The following is a 12138-nucleotide window of genomic DNA, read 5'->3' on the forward strand; positions in this document are numbered from 1 at the left end:
TTATTTTTTTAAAAATATATTTTATTGATTTTTTACAGAGAGGAAGGGAGAGAGAGAGTTAGAAACATCAATGAGAGAGAAACATCGATCAGCTGCCTCCTGCACACTCCCTACTGGGTATGTGCCCGCAACCAAGGTATATGCCCTTGACCGGAATTGAACCTGGGACCCTTGAGTCCTCAGGCCGACGCTCTATCCATTGAGTCAGACAGGTTAGGGTGGAAATTGGTGGATTTAGAGGAGGCAGCCCATCTCTAAAAATCAATGGAAAAAATATCCTTGGGTGAGAATTAACAAAACAAAAGAAAGAAAGAAAAAAGAAAAAGAATTCTATATTCAGCCAAACTATCCAGTCCAGCACGAGGGTAAAGACATTTTCAAGTATGCAAAGTTTTGAAAATTTTGTTCTCATGTGCCTTTTTTGTTGTTAATCCTCATTGGAGGATACTTTTTCCATTGATTTTTTTAAATTTTTTATTTTATTTATTTATTTTTATTTTTTTTTAGAGAGAGAGAGAGAGTGGAAGGGAGGAGGAGGAGGGGAAGAGATACAAAGAGAGAAACATCAATGTGAGACACATCGGTTGGTTGCCTCCCACACACTCCCTGATGGAGGCCAGGGATTGAGCCTGTAACTGAGGTACATACCCTTGAATAGAATTGTACCCGAGACCCTTCAGTTCATGGGCTGATGCTCTAATTAGCTAGGGCTCATGTGCATTTTTTAATGAAGCTACTGGAGGAGGGGTTGCATCAAAACAAAGGGATAAATTAAACAACAAAATAAAAAGGAAGTCATAGGATCTAGAAAGAAGGGGGTAGAAAGATGGAAGCAAGTCCCAGGGCAACTGTTGGGCAACAGTCTATAAAATAAGCAGTCCAGATTGGAGCAGAAGGATCAAGAGCTCCAGGAGAGATGTTAGAAAGCATGGTTTTGAGGAAAGAATGTGTAGATGTACAGATGTGTTTGGGAGGGCCAAAATTCATATACAATAGAATTTTACAATTCTGTTGGAGGCTTTGGAAAGAGTTAGTGGTAGGCGTATAATAACTAAGCAAATGAAAAATTAGAGAAAATAAAAATTCGTGCAAGAAATAAAAATATAATCATAATACATTACTTGGGCTAATCTTATATAATAAAGAGCTAATATGCAAATGGTCATCACACCCTTGCGCCCTCACACCGGGGCAGGGGGACCGGAGGCTGGGCCAGGGGACCTGAGGCCATGCCCCCTGCCCTGGCGCTGGGGCCGGGGACCTGAGGCTGCACCCCCCGCCCTGTGGGGCCGGCCAAGTCTGGGTCTCGCGCGATTTCAAGGAGCATGCAGGTGGGCAGGGACTTGACTCTGGGTCCCATGGTGCACCCCAGACTCTGACAGGAGATTTTCATATACATTTTACTAATTTTCTTTCATCTCTGACATTTCTATTATAGAGAAAGGGCAAATAGCAATATTAAAATATTTCTTCTAATTCATTCCCTTTTAATGTGCACGAATTTCGTGCACTGGGCCACTAGTCTATATATATACATATACATAAAGCCTAAGCGACCGAACGACCGGTCAGCCAGTAACTATGATGCGCACTGACCACCAAGGGGCAGATGCTCAATACAGAAGCTGCCCCCTGGTGGTCAGTGTGCTCCCACAGCGGGAGCGCTGCTCAGCTGACAGTTGGGTGCCAGACGCCGCCAGGCTCACGGCTGGCAAGTGCAGCTGTGGCATCGGGCTCATGGCTGGCAAGTGCAGCTGTGGCAGTGGCAGCGCAAGCCTCTGCTGCCTCCACAGCAGTGCTACTGAGCAGGCACAGTGGGATGAGCGGGAGCTGCATGGCGGCTGCCCCGCCTCCTCCCTGGCCGCAGGCTCCTCCCCATCCGCTGCTTCTCGCACTACTACATCCCTCAGTGCATAGGATCAAGCTCCCTCCTGTCTGGATTGGGCCTGCAGGAATTGGGCTCCCTCCTGTCCCCACCTAATCTTAACCCTTTAAGTGTTCTGTTTATTTATGGAGAGCACAAACCTTGCACATAGTAATTTCTTGATACATGTTTGTTAGATTTAATTGTTCTTTTTCCTCAGTACATTTCTCCCACTTGGGTAGAGGGGGAAGAAATAAATCATTGTGAGAGTGTTGTTTCAGAAGTGTGCTCACATAAATTGAAGTTTGTGTTTACATTTTGCTATTTTGGTATGAGTTTATGAGTAACTTATAATACAAGATGAATGGTAAGGAGGAGGAAGCTTTTTCAGTGCTTGGGGACAATCTAGAGGTTTCTGGATAATAGTTCTCTTCTAAGCTTCCTGGATATTTTCTTTAAAAAGCATTTTGGAAACATTTAAAGTCACTGCATATCTGTATTAATAGCTCTGCCTTTATCTGGAGACTTAGTATTTTGCTGCTTGTGTGTCAGTTTTGAGCAATGAGATTTAAAATTTTCTGTGAAATAAATAAAATACAGAATTAACTCAGTCTCAGTTTACTTTCAGTTGTTATTCAAGAGAGAGAATATTTTTCTCTCAGAAATCTGTTTTTGTATTTATTAATAAACTGGTTTAATATTTATAAGCAAGCAGATCTACTTTTAACCTTTTAAAAATATTTTTTATTGATTTTAGAAAGGAAGAGGGAGAGAGAGAGAGAGAGAGATAGTGACATCAGTGATAAGAGAGAATTATTGATTGGCTGCCTCCTGCACGTCCCCCACTGGTGATCAAACCTATGACCTCCTGGTTCATAGGTCAATGCTCAACCACTAAGCCATTTCAACTTTTTAGATTTTTGTATTGTTTCATTTTAAAAAATATATTTTATTGATATTTTTACAGAGAGGAAGGGAGAGGGATAGAGAGTTAGAAACATCGATGAGAGAGAAACATTGATCAGCTGCCTCCTGCATGCCCCCGACTGGGGATGTGCCCGCAACCAAGGTACATGCCCTTGACTGGAATCGAACCTGCGACCCTTCAGTCCACAGGCTGACGCTCTATCCACTGAGCCAAACTGGTCAGGGCAATTGTTTCATTTTTTAAAAAAAATATTTTTATTGATTTCAGAGAAGAAGGGAAAGGAAGAGAGAGATAGAAACATCAGTGATGAGAGGGAATCATTGATCGGCTGCCTCCTGCACTGCCCCTACCAGGGACCGAGCCTGCAACCCAGGCATGTGCCCTTGACTGGAATTGACCACAGGACCCTTGAGTCCCCAGGTCGATGCTTTATCTACTGAGCCAAACAGGCCAGGGTGTACTGTTTCATTTTTAAAAAAGTAAAATTAGACCACGAGTTTGATTGGTCCTCTTTTTATTATATGTAGTGCTATTCACATGATCAGGTGATTGCTGAGCAATGTTTATTCTGCCTTTAGCTGTCTTAATTGGACCATAAAAACCAGGGACAGAAAAGAGAAAGCCAGACTGAACCAGTTCTGTTTAATGTCACCTGATGTGAGGCTCAGGTGGATAATGTCTGTTCAGCAGAGTTTTCCTTACAAGTCATCATATCTAGGACCTAGCACAACCAGTTTTCCATGATGTAATATCTCTAAAACATGTTTAATTGCACCAAACCTTAACCAAGGATATTATTTTTTTTCTTATGGGTCTAGATTTATAGCTCTTTGGGGGCTTGAGATCTGAGCCATTGCCTTCTCTTCTGCTTTTTAGTTATTGGTGATTTTTTTCTTGTCCAAGAGAGTGATGGTATCTTTGCTTTATTTGGAACTAAAATGCAAAGCACTTCCTTTTATTGCTGTATGTTAAAACTTAGTGGAATCTGGTAGAGTATGTTACTTGACGTATCCTTCCAAAATTATGGGAGGAAATCAGATAAAAATATACCATAACTTCTGGAAATACTTTTTTAAAGAAAAGTAAACCATTCTTAGTAGGTCTCAGATATAGGCCATTTAGAAAGCATATTAATATAAACATCATTCCGATATTTTAATATTTCGTTGTGGGTTTATTTCAGGCCTCTTAATTGTTTTTATCAGAACTTTGGAGTCAGACATTTTTTTTCCTGGAAAGACCAGTACAAGTCAAAAGAACTCTTACAATATGTATAGTGCTTATTGCTCAAAGTTGGCAGTAGGAAGGCTTATAAAGCAAACCAGTTAGATTTTCATTGGTTTGCAGATCAGATAGGCAGTTCTTTTTTTTTTTTTTTTTTTTAAATATATTTTATTGATTTTTTACAGAGAGGAAGAGAGAGAGATAGAGAGTTAGAAACATCGATGAGAAAGAAACATCGATCAGCTGCCTCCTGCACATCTCCCACTGGGGATGTGCCAGCAACCCTGGTACATGCCCTTGACCGGAATCGAACCTGGGACCTTTCAGTCTGCAGGCTGACGCTCTATCCACTGAGCCAAACCGGTTTCGGCTCTTTTTTTTTTTTAATAAAAAAAATGAAGGTATTTTTGAACCACTGGCCTTTTTTCTTCCATATCCATTGTCACAGAACAAAACATGGTCTCTGGAGCCAAACAGATCCAGATTCTAGTACTCTCTCCAAGTTGCTTAAATGCTCTGAACCTCATTTTCAATGATAAAATAGGGGTAATTTCATCTTAGGTAAACACTCAGCACAGTTTCCAGGTATATTATAGGTGAGCAATAAGTAGTAATTTTCTTGACAGCTTTGATATAATGACCACAGAACTCTTATTCGGTCCTGTTATACAGTATTGAGGAAGTCCAAGTCTAATAGTAGTGTCAGTGTGTGTGTTTTCCAGAATGAAATAGCTAGGTGTGTTTTAAACCGCTGTCATACCTCTCCCTCACTTTTCTGTTTAGGTAATAAACTTTTGAGGAGGGACAGCATTTAAACTCTTATGTTTAGCTCTGAGCTTTATACAGAACTGTGAGCTCAATACATATTTGACTGATGACACCAAGAAACATAATACTATTTTCCTTGTGCTTGTTTAGAAAACGTCAAAGCTCAAAGTCTATCCTAGATTTGTGAACATTATGATATAAAATAGTGACCCACACATTTTTGATCACGTATCTATTATTAGTTTTCTGTGGCTGCCATATCAAATTACCACAAACCTACTGGCTTAAAACAACACAAAATTATTATTTTACAATTCTGTAGGTCAGAAGTCTGACATGGGTCTTATTGGGCTAAAATCAAGGTTTAGGACGGCTGTATTCCTTTCTGGAGGCTCTAGGAGAGAATCTGTTTACTTTTTTTCAGCTTCTGGTGCTGCTTGCATTCCTTGGCTTGTAACCCTCTTCCATCTTCTTCAAAGCTAATAGTGACTAATTCAGTCTTTTTTGCATTGTATCTCTCTGACATTAACTCTTCTGCCTCTCTCTTCCACCTTGAGGACCATGTGATTACATTGTATCCACCTTGATAATCCAGGATAATCTCCCTATTTAAAGTCAGCCGAGCCAGAACCGGTTTGGCTCAGTGGATAGAGCGTCGGCCTGCGGACTGAAGGGTCCCAGGTTCGATTCCGGTCAAGGGCATGTACCTTGGTTGCGGGCACATCCCCAGTAGGGGGCGTGCAGGAGGCAGCTGATCGATGTTTCTCTCTCATCGATGTTTCTGGCTCTCTATCCTTCTCTCCCTTCCTCTCTGTAAAAAATCAATAAAATGTATTTAAAAGAAAAAAAAAAAAAAGAAAAAAAATAAAGTCAGCCGAACACCAAAACACACACACACACACACACACACACACACACACACCCCCCAAAACCTCCCCCAAACAATCCAATTAAAAAATGGCAAAGGACCTGAATATCCACCTCTCCAAAAAAGACATACAGATGGCCAATAAACATATGAAAAGATACTCAATATCACTAATCATTAGAGAATGCAAATTAAAATCACATTGAGATATCACCTCACACCTGTCAGAATGGTTATCATCAATAAATCATGTTGGTGAGGAAGTTGAGAAAAGGGAACCCTCATGCTCTGTTGATGAGAATGCAGACTGGTACATCCACTGTGGAAAGCAGTATAGAGTTACCTCAAAAAATTAAAGATGGGCCCTGGCTGGTTTGGCTCAGTGGATAGAGTGTTAGCCTGTGGACTAAAGGATCCCGGGTTTGATTCCAGTCAGGGGCATGTACCTCGGTTGCAGGCTCTATTAGGGGCATGCAGGAAGCAGCCGATTGATGATTCTCTCTCATCATTGATGTTTCTATCTGTCTCCTCTCTGAAATCAATAAAAATATTAAAAAAAAAATTAAAGATGGAACTCTCTATGATCTAGTGATTCTACTGGGAATTTATCAGAAAAAACCTGAAGCATTAATTTGAAAGAATATATGCACCGTATGTTCATTGCAGCATTATTTACAGCTAGAGGCCCGGTGCATGAATTGTGCACAGGTGGGGTCCCTCAGCCTGGCCAGCAATCGAGGCTGATGGGGTGGGGAGGGGCAGCCTGCTGTGGGGAGGGACTGTGGGAGGTTGGCCAGCCAGGGGAGGGACCACAGGAGGTTGGCTGGCTAGGGGGAGGGACCGAGGGAGGTTGGCCAGCTGCAGGGGAGGGACTGCGGGAGGTTGGCTGTGGGAATGCACTGACCACCAGGGGGCAGCTCCTGCATTGAGCATCTGCCCCCTGGTGGTCAGTGTGCATCATAGCAACCCATCGACCGGTCATTCGGTTGCTTAGGCTTTTATATATATATAGACCAGAGGTCCAGTGCACTAAATTCGTGCACTAGGTGGTGGGGGGCTCCCTCAGCCCGGCCTGCACCCTTTCACAGTCCAGGAGCCCCACAATCAATCGCCTTGCAGAGGGAGGCCCTGCCCACCTGCTGCAGCCTGCCGGTTGGTGGCCTGGGCCTCCCTCTTCGGGTGATCGCGGAGCCCCACTGATTGATCGCCCCACTGGCTGGTGGCCTGGGCCTCCCTCTGCAGGGCGATTGTGGGGTGATGGCAGGGCCCTCTGATCATTCGCATCGCACCTGCTTTGGCTGGCCTGGTGCCAGTGTGGTCATCTGGACGGTCGTTCTGCTGTCCGGCTGTTCAGTCGATTTGCATATTATGCTTTTATTATTATAGATAGCCAAGATGTAGAAGCAGACCAAGTGTCCATCAGTAGATGATTGGATAAAAAAGCTGTGGTACATTTACACAATGGAATACTATTGGGCCATAAAAAAGGAAATCTTACCTTTTGTGATAGCATAGTGGACCTGGAGAGCATTATGCTAAGTAAAATATGCCAGTGAGACAAAGATAAGTACCATATGATTTCACTCATATGTGGAATCTAATGAACAAATAAACTAACAAGCAAAATAGAGACAGACTTATAACTAGCGAGTAGGCTGACGGCTGTCAGAGGTAGGGACTATGGAGGAGGGGGAAGGGATCGAGCAAAAAAAGAAAAAAATTCATGAGCGTGGACAACAGTGTGGGGATTATGGGGATAAGGGGGACCGGTAAGAGGGTATGGGGGGATAAATGGTGATGGATGGAGACTGGACTTAGGGTGGTGAACATACAATACAGTGTATATAGATGATGTGTTATAGGATTGTGCACCTGAAATCTATAATTTTGTTAACCAGTGTCACCCCAATAAATTCAATAAAAAAGAAAAAAAATAAAGTCAGGTGATTAGCAGCCTTAATTCCATCTGCAATTTTAATTCATTCCTCTTGCAATAGAACATAACATACTCACAAATTCTGGGGATTAGGACACGGACATCTTTGGACATCTTCTGCCTACCATAGTGTCCCATTAGGAAAACATTTTTTAGCACATCCCCATGTGGTACTATTTTTAAAAAAAATATATTTTATTGATTTTTTACAGAGAGGAAGGGAGAGGGATAGAGAGTTAGAAACATCGATGAGAGAGAAACATCGATCAGCTGCCTCCTGCACACCCACTACTGGGGATGTGCCCGCAACCAAGGTACATGCCCTTGACCGGACTCGAACCCAGGACCCTTCAGTCCGCAGGCCGACGCTCTATCCACTGAGCCAAACTGGTTAGGGCCCCATGTGCTACTATTAATCCATATTAAATATTAGTAACACTATTTTTTATATATAAGTAATATAAGTAAAAATTCTAATTTTGTCCCATACTTTAATGGATAACCTGGCTCATTTCCCATTTTGGAGACTACTGGCTAGCAATAAGGCCTAGAAAAGATCCTGCCCTGGAGTAAGAATTTTAACTTTTAATTGAATTCAATAAATATTTACTAGGCACTAACTATGAACAAGGCAGTGTTTTAGGTATAAATAGAGACACAAAACTACAGGGTGTATTTAATCCAGGTGGGCTAACTACTGTAGTAAACAACTTAAAACCTTGTTGGCTTAAAAGCTTTTTTCTTATTCATGTTCCAGTCCAACCCATGTTGGGTGGTGGGGAAAGAGGAGCTCTTTCTTTTTTTACCAAGGACAGGGCCTTAGATTTCTCCTCTGGATCTTCTGCATCTGTTGGCGGATAAAAAAATAAACTGTGGAGAATAGTGTTGAGGGTTTTTATGGGACAGGCCTAGGAATGACATAATCATCTCTGCCCCTATACTACTGGCCAGAGCTCAGTGTTATGGTCTTAACCAATTGTTAATAGACATATAGTGTAGTTCAAGGAAATGTAGTATACTTTGGAAGAAAAAGAGGAGCAGTTTAGTAAAAAAAAAACATAAAAAATTAGACATTTCCTTCCACATGTAATAACATCTTTGTCCTCAAGAACTCTTTAATTTAGTGGAAGAAACAAATATAGATAAAACTTGATGTAGAAGGCAGGCCTTATAAGTGTTACAGCAGAGGTTTGTATGGAGTGATATGTGTGCAGAGGGAAGAGAAAGACTAATTTTAGTTAGGAAGATTAAGGAAATATTTGAAATTACTAGTATGTCTCTGAGATAGGAATTATTCTAATTATCCTCAAAGGGCCATTTTAAGATTTAAATGACTTAATATAAGGTGGTGCCTGGCTACTAAATGATATATAAGTGTTTGGTGCTATTGTTGTTGTTATTATTTGGAGATATTCTTGAACTGAGTTTTTAAGGATTGGTATAACTTTGAAAAAAAGGAATTCCAAACAGACTTATTCTAGCAACAGTATGGAATTCAGAACATATTTAGGAGTGGCAGATTATATAACCAAACCATAGAGAATGCAGGTGGATGTAATAGAAGATAAGGAAGAGAGGCTTGAGTCAGATCATTCAGACTCTTGAATAATATGCTAAGGAATTTGGACTTTGATCAGGAGCTGTGAGGTGCCACGAAAAGTTTTTGAATAACCAATAGGTAATTGTCAACAACACAGTGGTAAATATCAACATGAAGCAGATTATTATTGTAGATCATACTAGGAAAACATAGGGTAAAATATTTAACTGCAGCAGTGTTTGACTATATTCTGTGCAGTGAGAAAACCTGAAGTCATTTTCAAGATCCACCATTTCTTCTTTTCAGTTGGGTCAAGTTTCTAAGCTTTGTAAATCTTCATTTTCTGGCTAATGAAAGGAAAATAGAATTCCACCGAATCTCCTATCTACTCCAGGACTTCTGTGAGGATCAAATGAGATGAGGCATGGGAAAAATGCTTCATAGACATTTGGTTAAAGTGTAAAATGTTTCTACCTGGCTATAAAGCAAGTTGTGTTCCTGGGCTGAAGAAACTGCAAGGAAACTAGTCACGAGGGAGAGGAAGCCCGGCGTTGCTACCTGACGTCATTACCCGGACAGATACTTAGCATATTAGCCTTTTATATATATAGATTTTACAGAGAGGGAAACTAATGCTTGCCAAGTAAAGGGTGGAGGTGAGATTTGAAACCATACCCTCTAACTTCAGAGCCCTTTTAACCATTCTACTATTTTGCTTTCCATTTCTTACCAAGCCAGAGGTAAACTTCAGCTAGTTATTGGAGTCTACATTCTATTTTCAGTACTGCCTAAATCTTTCCTCAGGTTCTTCTTTTCTCAAATCCCACCAAGTCTCTGGATGCACTTAGAAAAAACCAGTGGTCACCTTTGGCTGGATGGCTCAGTTGGTTGGAGCACCATCCCATAAAACAGGAGGTTGCAGGTTCGATTCCCTATTGGGGCACATACCTAGGTTGCAGGTTCAATCCTTGGTTGGGACGCCTGCAGGAGGCCACAATTGATGTTTCTCTCTCTCTTTCTTCCTTCATCGCTCTTTATAATCAATAAAAAACTTATCAATAGGTGAGGATTTTAAAAGAAAGTAAAGAAAGAAAACATAAACACAGTGGTCCAGAAATCACATCCTAGAGAAACTCTGAAATTTCCACATATGTTAATTTTTTTAAAAAAATATATTTTATTGATTTTTTTACAGAGAGGAAAGGAGAGGGATAGAGAGTTAGAAACATCGATGAGAGAGAAACATCGATCAGCTGCCTCCTGCACACCTCCCACTGGGGATGTGCCTGCAACCAAGGTACATGCCCTTGACTGGAATCGAACCCAAGACCCTTGAGTCCACAGGCTGACACTCTATCCACTGAGCCAAACTAGTCAGGGCCACATATGTTAATTTTGGTTGAAGCAGCATGTCTGGTGCCCTAGCTGGTTTGGTCCATGGATAGAATGTCAGCCTGCGGACTGAAGGGTCTCAGGCTCTATTCCGGTCAAGGGCACATGCCTGGGTTGTGGGCTTGATCCCCAGTAGGAGGCATGCAGGAAGCAGCCAATCAATGATTCTCTCTCATCATTGATGTTTCTATTTCTCTCCCTCTCCCTTCCTTTCTGAAATCAATAAAAACATATTAAAAAAACAAACAAACAATAAAAACTCTGCTGTTATATCCAACCAGGCATTATTTCTCATTCAGTCCTTTCACTCAACGGTTGTTTACTGAATGTGCATACTATTTGGTAGGTGCTTTTAGGTGCTGTGATCACAGAGAAGAATATGACCTGGACTCTGCCTTCATGAAACTTTTATGGTCCTTTCCAGCACTGTCACTGCTGTGCCAACATTTTCACTTATAGGTAGTCCTCTTCCCTTTTCTTTGTTCTTCTAAACTAGAACTTATTTGAGGCTTGTGTGTATTATTAGTGAGACTTCCTTCTTGGCATCCCAAACCCCGATTGTCACAGGCTTTATGACATTTGACTTCTTCCACTTTATTTTTTATTTATTTATTTTTTACTTCCCCCATTTTATGATCATCAGTCATAATCATTGGTTTATATTTTTTATTTAAAAATTAAGTTACGCCATAAACGGTTTGGCTCAATGGATAGAGCATCAGCCTGCAGACTGAAAGGTCCTAGGTTCGATTCCGGTCAAGGGCATGTACCTTGGTTGAGGGCACATCCCCAGTGAGGAGTGTGCAGGAGGCAGCTAATCGATGTTTCTTTCTCATCGATGTTTATAACTTTCTATCACTCTTCCTTCCTCTCTGTAAAAAATCAATAAAATATATATATATTAAAAATAAAAAAAAAATAAAAATTAAGTTAGGCTCTGGCTGGGTAGCTCAGTTGGTTAGAGCGTCATCCCAATATGCCAAGGTTGCAGGTTCAGTCCCTGGTCAGAGCACATAAATAAGTGGAACAACAAATCGATGTTTCTCTCTCTCTCTCTCAAATCAATAAATTTTTAAAAATTAAAAAAAGGAGACAAATGTTCTACTCTTTGTAATATTTTAAGCAATAAAAAAAGCAAAAAAAATTTTTTATATGTAAGTATAACTTGCTGGCTGAAAAAAACTTCAAATATAATATGTGTGTACACTAAAAAATAAAGTCACTTTTTACCCCCTCACTTTTGTACCACTTATTACTGTTTCTAGACATTTTAAATTAATATGCAAACGTTTAAAAATGTGTTTTTATTGATTTCAGAGAGAGGGAGAGAGATAGAAACATTGATGAGAGAGAAGCATCCATCGGCTGCCTATATGCCTCCTATTGGGGATTGAGCCCACAACCCTAGCATGTTCCCTGACTGGGAATTGAACTGTGACCTCCTGGTTCATGAGTTGACACTCAACCACTAAGCCACACTGGCCAGACAGTATACAAACATTTTTACACAAATGGGATTTATAGCTCAGTGTTTTCATTTAACAGTATATTTTAGATATCTTCCCATATCAGTGCATAAAGGTCTATTTCATTTTTTTAAATGGCTGTATAATTTTCC

At 40.8% G+C, this 12138-nt stretch overlaps 1 protein-coding gene across 7 annotated transcripts in view; it reads left to right on the forward strand.

Moving 5' to 3' along the window:
- Positions 1 to 12138, forward strand: part of TESK2 (testis associated actin remodelling kinase 2) — a 116904-nt gene that overhangs the window by 56944 nt on the left and 47822 nt on the right. The window lies entirely within an intron of this gene.

The sequence above is a fragment of the Myotis myotis genome, unplaced genomic scaffold, assembly GCF_014108235.1.
Source record: "Myotis myotis isolate mMyoMyo1 unplaced genomic scaffold, mMyoMyo1.p scaffold_m19_p_2, whole genome shotgun sequence".
NCBI classification, from domain to species: domain Eukaryota; kingdom Metazoa; phylum Chordata; class Mammalia; order Chiroptera; family Vespertilionidae; genus Myotis; species Myotis myotis.